Here is a 6,703-nt window from a genome sequence, read left to right as displayed (position 1 = left end):
TATCTCGCTGATAGAATCCATTTGAAAAACGACTGAGTAGACTGTGACCATAAAGGAATGCACATGGTCAGCAACAATGCTTAGGTATGCTGTGGCATTCAAATGATGGTCAGTTACTATTAAGGGGCCTAAAGTAAACATCTCCTCTGACCTTTTTTATTGACAAGGTGTTCCACCGAAGTGCCACTCGCTGGATGTTTTTGTTCACTGCGCCATTCTCTGTGAACTTTAGAAACTGAAGTATGTGAAAATCCCAAGAGGGCAGATGTTTCTTAGATGCTGGAACCACCACTGGCACCAACAATCATACCACGATTAAAGTCATTTAGGTCACGTGTCTTGCCCATTGTAATGTTTGGTCGAACAACATCTAAATCTCCTTAACAGTATCTGCATGCTTCATATATTGAGTTGCAGCAACATTATTTGTTATTTGACTGTGCAGTCTATTTCTGTTAACGAGCAGGTGTACCCAATGAAGTGGTCACTGAGCGTATACCTCTGGTGGTATTGTAGATCTTCTCTGCTCCTACCATTCCAACATAAAGAATGTGTGTTTGTGCCTTAATTGTGTGCATAAAGGTAAAGCCTACTCATTTGAAACTTGGAATTTGTGCACTCTCTGTTGGAATCCTAGGAAATAAAATCGCAATAATGGTGAGTAATTCATCCTGAACAGGATGTCCTTGTGTCCTTGTGAAGAAATTAGATTAGTTTTGCACTGGCCAGTTATAGAAATTATGCAGTGTTTGTGTGCTTTTGGAATTAGCATAAATATTAGGTTTCAACACTGAAACTGTTTGAGTGAACCTCCAAGTCATAATTACAACTGTGGTTATGATTTTATTTTGAATTCATACTGTTGGTGAACTGCAACTTATGATCTGCGATCTTATAAAAATATTGTTGAAAATGTAAATGTTTTTGATATATGGACATGGTGAACTTTGTTCCTCAATATTGTTGTAATATAAATAAAACGATAATTAATTTCCTGTAGACCTCAATTTCTGCAGTTGTGTTTCAGTTCAAGGCAGCAGAATGTGTGGAAATCATGCTCCTCAGTTTCTGAGCACTGAAATGCAGCATTAAATTCTTTTAAGCTTGATTTGTGGTGTATCTACCTCAAGGTTCATGCTGCAGGACAGTGGTGCTTGCAGAATCTGCAAAACCTTCTGTCTGCTCCACTGAAATTGAATGATGCTTTTTTGGTTCTGTGCTGCTGTGTTGTCCATTTTAAACCCGGAGTCCAGTCTGATATATGTGATGAAAACTCTATTGTTGTTGAGTCCTTACTCTTGTGACTCCAGGAATTTCACAATAACAAAATAACTGTCTTCCATGCTAGGGGAATGGTATTATTGTAGCTTCAGGCTGCTGTACTGAAAATAAAATGTACTGAAAAGGAGCAGGATATTAGTAGTCAAGTGGAGTGATATAACCAAGTTCTTTAAGCCAACCCACTGTGCAGGAAGTCCGAAGGGACATTTTTGTTCACTTTATGCATTGTAAAACGTGCCTCAGTGCAAAAATACATCAAGAAAATCTGTCATTAAAATTCTAGTTCCATACAATCTTATATGTACAGTACTGGGAAGAGAATAGGTCACAACAGTGAAACAAATGTACAATATGATATATAGCTGAGGTATTCTGAAAAATATAAGGGTATTAACATGGTCACTTGTGAATCATGGCTAAACACAAAGCCATGAAATGTTCTTTTTTCTTTTTTTCCATTGCTACATAAACCTGGATTTTGATCCTGTTCATAGATTTGTGAACAGGAGATTTTAATCCACCCATTAACTGACTACAGAGTGGTACCTCCTCTTGCTGTATGGTTTAAGGCTATTAGATGGTACCAAGGCACATGCTTGCTGAGCGAATGTAGTAGTGCATAGGCTATATCAGGAATATTAGGTTTGTCAGTCAGTTATTCTGTCTCCCGTACATGTACCTGTTTACATTTGTTTTGAATATCTCTGCTGTGAAAGCTGATGTAATTCAGTGTAACCAGTGTTATTTCTTGTGTAAACCAACATAGAGTACAGTAGTTGTTCCTGTCTGGTAGGTTTTCTGTAGTGTCCTGGACTTTCAAGCATTGGAGGCCTTTTTTCTGGGCAGCTAGCGTTGTTCTGGAGGGGGGAAAAAAAACACAGTGTCTGACTGAAAAATGTCTGGGTGGTATCTCACGGCTGTTCAGTGGTGCTCTGCCCAAATAGTTCTGCTGTGACACCCTTGCACTGGATGGCCAAAGCAATTCCAGCAGAGCCACAGAGCTCAGAGTGACAACTGGGTAACGCGCTGGCAGCTTGTATATATCAGTACCGACAAGAGAGCAAGATCTTGCAGTAGGCAGAGCATCGTTTTCCCTTCTTTAGTGATAAATGGATGCAGTGGTTGGGAACACTTTTTTAACATCTCTGGACACAGTTTGACTCATGAGATGTTCTGGATGGTAGAGGACAGCTTCCAGAACAGGCTAATTCAGAGACAGGCTAAATCACATTAGCATGGTTAGATTGTCATTCGAAATATAGCACATGAGTAAGGCTCAGTGGATTGCAATTCCACTAAGAAACAAAGAAAAATCTATCATGACCATGAAGGACAGTGAGGCTAGCTCACAGTTTTGCACAAATTCCAGTGTTGATTAAAATGAAGATAAAAGAATGAGAATGACCTTACAACACACTGAATTTTTTTTCAGCCATACTTGTGTTATTAATTTGCCATGTTTTTTGAAAATTATTTAATATAGTTTGTTTCAATCAACCAGTCAATCAATCAATCTTTGTATAGCACATTTTCTCATACCAAGGTGCAACACAATGCGCTTCACAAGAAAGAATAATGGATATAAATGAAATAAATTATACATATAAATAAACACAGTGGAAATACAACAAATGAGAAAAATTCTAAATAAAAAATAAGTGATTAGGAACTAAAATTGTTACCAAACAGAACTGGTAAAAGAAAAAATATGATTGTACTTTTTCCTCCACAAACAAATTTTTCCTTTTGCGAATGACTAAAAAAACGATCATTTTTGAAGGAGTCTCATCGCTCCGTCCCTTTGCTTATTATGCTGTGTGCATAAACTGACCCTGCTCTGCTTGTTTTTCTCTAGTGGAACTGCCTGAGCAGGTGGCTTTCCCTTAGCGTGGGCATTAAAATGCTCTCTTCCAGCACTTTCACATTGTCAGCTTTACTCTAAATATGCATGGTGCTTTCACGTGTCATTGTTGGCATGGTTAGCTGATGTGAATCTTCAATAATTTATTGCACAGTGGATGTTACAACAGTTTGGACTCAGTTGCCACTATTTTGTTTTATATATTTTTTGTCCTCAGTATTTTATGGTTCAGTCTGTTGACAGACTGTAAAAATGACAAGAAAATCTCTGTTACCTTACACAAAGAGCATTCTGTTGTGTACAGTTCTTTCTCTACGTGACTATGAACATAAATTCCCATTGCTGTAGGGTAAATCTATACACTGTAACTACGTGATTGTGAAAACAAATTACCATTGCTGTTAATTATCAGATTTGACCATAAGACAAAGTAAGAAACAAGGTTTGAGACTAGTGACTATGAACACTTGTTAAATATGAACTGTATTATTCTGTTCTATAACATGAATTTATTCAAAAGATAAAATGGGCATTAAATGAGGGCCATAGTACATACATAGCAGTGTATAACTAAACATACAGGGTATTGTAACTATGTTGGATTATTATTTCAAATCATATAGTGTGCTAATATAAATTGGACAATGCAAGTGCAATTTGTCAAAAATAGCTGACATGCATTATCCATTGACTGTATGTTTAATACAGATCAGGCAATTTTGGTTACGTATTTATCTGAGCCCTGCATTAGCTGTGTAAATTGGAGAGGCAGGGATGGGATTTGGTCTAACCCCTACATTAGCAGTGTGCAGGGGAGACACAGCACTGCCCTTCACAAAGATCTGGGACCAAGCTTGTTTTAAACGTACTGTAATACATGATGGCAGAGGGCTCAACTTGTGAGCAGAACGTGTGCGTGTTGAACTAGAGCAGGGATCGTATGCCGTTCGTCTTTAGCAGGGACTGTCTGAATGAATCAGTGTGTGCAAATGCACTCCTTGCCCCCAATTTGTCGCCAATACAGGATTCTTTAATGTGAAATGAAAAAAATGAAGATGATGAAATAAAATAAAATCTATACCTCCCATAAATTCAGAAGAAATTATCACAGACCAATTGAATATTGAATATTTCTTGAGGTATGTTCTTTTGTGGCTGAAAGCAAACAGTTGAGATGAGCAGTGCATTCAGTAAAAATATACAGATGGAGTCCTTTTTTGAATAACGTTCACTCGGCTGTATGATAGAGATGAATAATTCAAGGAGGTATTGAAATGAAAATTCATTTAGAAAGCCATGAAATGACCTTTTTTTCGTGCCAGATTAATCCCTTGGTCCTGTCTGGTGATTCTAGTGAGGTGTTCTTAATCCCTCTCCTGTATAATCATGTATTCCGGATCTAAGTCAAGTTCAATACATTGGACAATTGCTCCGTAATGAATCAAGACACTGAGCAGTTGTTTATGTAGCCGTCACATATCTCTGGGTTTTCCTGCATTGCCACACAACATTCGATGTGCCCTGCTATTTCAGTAAGAAATATGAGCTTTCACACAAGTGGTACTCATTTATCTGGCTGACTGGAGTACTCATATATAGCAAGCTTTAAAAGAAACTTACCATTTGCTGTGCCACTATATTCACAAGTTCATGCAAAATTAGGGCATTACTTTTCTAACAGGTAAGCTGCCATTTTATTGGACAGACATGACATGAGCTGGCTAACATTTGTCAACATGGCTGAACGACAGGGTTTTTTGTGAATGTTTACAGACTTGTAGAATGTGTTGCCACTAAAGCAATATGAGTGGCATTTTACACATCTATTATTTTGCCAGGTTGCAGATTCTGTTCTCTGGCATGCTGTCTCATTCCTCTTGTCCTGGAATTCACTTGTCTTGGAGGCCTTGATACATGCCATCCCAACTCATGACACAAGTGCTTGATTGGGGCTCCAGTCTGGCAGATAAGGCATCTATAACTGTCACATACCCATCAAGCAACAAAAAAAAACCATCGTTATGAAAGCAGAATAAGATGCATTGTTCTCTTAGAATGTTTTGCTATCAGCCTACAGGAAGGACAACAAGTGAGGTTTTCATCAGTGTACAGTAAGGGCACCATCAATCACTTCAGAGTTCTAGAATGATGATGATTCCAGGCCTGTATACCTAAGACCCCCGCTGACTGGTTGGCTTTGAACAATGACTTACTGTTCTGCATTTGTGCTTCACACTTGTGTGTCCATCAGGATTCATCATTAAAGAGGACTGTACTCCTGAGATGATACTGACATCCACCCGAGACGCTACCGACTTCGTAGCTGCAAAGCAGTAAATGGCCAGTGTCAAAAAAATAATACAAATTTTAGAAACCCAAAATTTCAATACGGCAAGCTTCCATCAATGCACAGTGCATGATAATCATCGCATGCAATTAAAATATAAACAATCTAGAGTGACTTAATTTTTATCCGTTATTATAATTGCATTTATGTCACCATGTCTTTCTATGGCGTGGATGGACTTTGGTGAGCATTTGTGCCACGCGTTGCTCATCCAGGCTCCATCGGTGCCTGTAATGCCCACGGCCTCGCTGCTGAAGTGTGTGGTGTTGCGACCTAATGTTGATGAGGTGGAGGTGATGGTGTGAAAGCATTGCTGTAAATGGAGAATGATGATGTTGCGAGGTTGGCACGGTGCTGTGGTCCTGGTCTCCTGGATCGTGGCCTACAGCTGGGTATCTGACTGTATTGCCCTGCCAAGTTATAAACTGCTGGCTGTGAAGACCTTTGACAGAGACATTGTAATGATTTAGCCTCCAGCACACTGTACCAAAGGTATAAAGCATTGTTCTATAGCTACAGTAAGTGCAGAAATTGGTTCTTCTTAATGTTTTGTTTCTAGACTTTCACAGCACACAACATTCACTGGGTAAAATCACATCATAACCTTCACCCAGCCACTCTGGCCCTTGAAGTGATTTAGTGTTTTCCCAAGAAGGACAGTCAATGCCAAAAACCATTAACCCATCTGTATACTCGATTTTTAATACTTACTATATTCTCTTACGAATGACATTGCTTTTGATTATCAATATGTTCTGTATTGATGTTTGAATATGCTGACTTCATGACTACGAACTGTATCTCCCAATTTGGAAAGCCTTTTTTTCTAAATTTAGAGAGAAGGCCTCCAACAATGTCCTCCATCATACAGACACGTTTCGTGTGTGCCCTCTGGAACACTTTCAGTGAAAGCCACTTCTTTTCTCTCTGAAATGCGCCATCTGAGCCGCACACTTACTGTGTGGGAGGGCTGAAGAGCATATGCAGATGCTTCCCCTCCCGGGGAAGCGCTGTGGACAGTTACACGTGTCCCCACGGGACTGCCAGCCACAGATGGCATCGGCACTGCCGAGATTCAATTCCAGACTGCGGGAGTGGATCGATTCTCTGAGAGTTAGCTCTTTAGCAGGATGCATCACCTTGGAGACCATAATGTACTATATGATACATGTGGTCACATGTACGTTGTTAGCCTGAGGCATCCTTATATATCC

The sequence above is a fragment of the Anguilla rostrata genome, chromosome 14, assembly GCF_018555375.3.
Source record: "Anguilla rostrata isolate EN2019 chromosome 14, ASM1855537v3, whole genome shotgun sequence".
Lineage (NCBI taxonomy): Eukaryota > Metazoa > Chordata > Actinopteri > Anguilliformes > Anguillidae > Anguilla > Anguilla rostrata.
The sequence above is the reverse complement of the archived record's forward strand: the minus strand, read 5'-3'. Positions refer to the sequence as shown.